Below are 1,961 nucleotides of genomic sequence, written 5' to 3'. Positions count from 1 at the left end.
CTTATTCCGATCGCCAGAATAGTGATGTGCTCGCCGGCCGGGGAGCATTTGACCGGCCGACAAACCCAGGCCCTTACTTGAGACTGATTGGGCACTTTGGGCCCCTATTTGAGACTGATTGGGCACTTCAGACTCTTATTTGATACAATGTCCATTTTGAACCTCTTTTTGAGAAAATGACCCCACTTTGAGTACTGATTTGAAATTTTCCCCTTTTTTTAAGGGAACATAAATCTCACAAAGTCTGTTCGCAATGTCAAAGTCGACGCTTCCTAACGCACAGGACACGACACGTTCTCCTTTCACATCAAGATCTTGAATTTTCAAAGCTAACTCTCCACAACCTAGCAGCCTCAAATCAACCGTGCCTACTCTCTCTCAACTTATTCCTATAAATACCTCTCATTGCATATTCACATCCCTCACACCCATATCCAGAATGGCCAAGTCCATCAAAATAGCATGAGCTCTTCTAAACGTTCTCATCGTGTCCGGCCTCATCGCCGGATTCTCACCGTCGCACGTCTTCGGTCAAGATTGTGGCTGTGCCGCCAACCTGTGTTGCAGCCAGTATGGGTATTGTGGGACTGGAGATGACTACTGTGGGACTGGTTGTCGATCCGGGCCGTGTTACTCATCGTCCACGCCCACCACCCCGAGCAGCGGGGTCTCAGTGGCGGATGTGGTGACAGATAACTTCTTTAATTCAATAATTGACCAGGCCGCCGCAAGTTGCACGGGGAAGAGCTTCTACACTAGGCAAGCTTTCCTCGGTGCACCGAATTAGGTACAGTCGGGTCCGCCGATGACTCTAAGCGTGAGATTGCTGCTTTCTTTGCTCATGTCGCGCACGAGACTGGACGTAAGATCCTCAACAAAATGTTTAAAGTCCTTTAGTCTATACTTGCCATGTTTGCTCTTTGCCACGAATTTTATTCACTAAGACTTCTAGAGGACTTACAGTGTTACTGGGATGGTGAGAGCGCATGATCTGCTTTGCTTTAGATATATAATTAAGATGAGATCATTCACGAACAATCAAACCCCCAAAATAAAAGCAACAAATAACAATTAATCTTCTTGGGTGCAGATTTTTGCTACATTGAAGAGATAGATGGTCAGTCGAAAGATTACTGCAACGAAACAAACACCCAATATCCAAGCAACCCCAACAAAGGCTACTATGGTCGTGGTCCCATCCAAATATCCTGGAACTACAACTACGGACCCGCGGGACAAAGCATCGGGTTCAACGGCCTCAACTCTACCGAAACCGTGGCCAACGACGTGGTCGTGTCTTTTAAGACCGCCTTCTGGTTTTGGATGAACAACGTCCACTCCATTATTACTTCCGGTCAAGGCTTTGGCGCTACGATTCGAGCCATTAATGGAGGAGAGTGCGGCGGCGGAAACTCGGCGGCCGTCCAAGCTTGGGTCCAGTATTACACTGATTATTGTAACCAACTTGGCGTCTCTCCCGGAGATAATCTGACCTGTTAAGAGGGCATAGAAAACCAGTCTCTTTTATGGCATTATAGCCAATCTCGGTTAGCACCATAACCATGCTCGATTTCCAATAATGTATTGTACGCCACTTAATAATGGATCTGAGAAATAAAAGGAATATCAACATCTTGTTGAGTAAGAGTCTGACACTTCATGACCATGAATTAGCATTTCTCTTTTCTCGAAATAACAAAAAAGAGCTGGTAATGTAAAACTAGTTAGTAGCCAATGTAAATAAGAGTTAGTGAAGCAAAACTAGTTGAAAACTTGATTGGAGAAGAGTGGGCAAATTGTCCGAAAAATCTTAAATTTATTGTATAACGACCAATTGTGACACCCTAGAATGTCACGTGCGATGCACTTTCAGGTTTAGTATTTGTCGTTTTCACATTTTTCACACTAAAAATTGCCATCACATCTTAAAGAAACAATCAAATACCCCCTTAGAAAAACAA

The 1,961-nt window shown here is 44.5% G+C and overlaps 1 pseudogene; it reads left to right on the top strand.

The window, feature by feature from the left end:
- Positions 1 to 439: 439 nt before the first annotated feature.
- Positions 440 to 1,645, top strand: LOC115666519 (endochitinase EP3-like; annotated as a pseudogene).
- The last annotated feature ends 316 nt before the right edge of the window (positions 1,646 to 1,961 follow it).

This window comes from Syzygium oleosum, unplaced genomic scaffold (genome assembly GCF_021117445.2).
Source record: "Syzygium oleosum isolate NSW1041296 unplaced genomic scaffold, Sole_v2.1 Sole_v2.01, whole genome shotgun sequence".
In the NCBI taxonomy this organism is placed as follows: Eukaryota; Viridiplantae; Streptophyta; class Magnoliopsida; order Myrtales; family Myrtaceae; genus Syzygium; species Syzygium oleosum.
The sequence above is the reverse complement of the archived record's forward strand: the minus strand, read 5'-3'. Positions and strand labels throughout refer to the sequence as shown.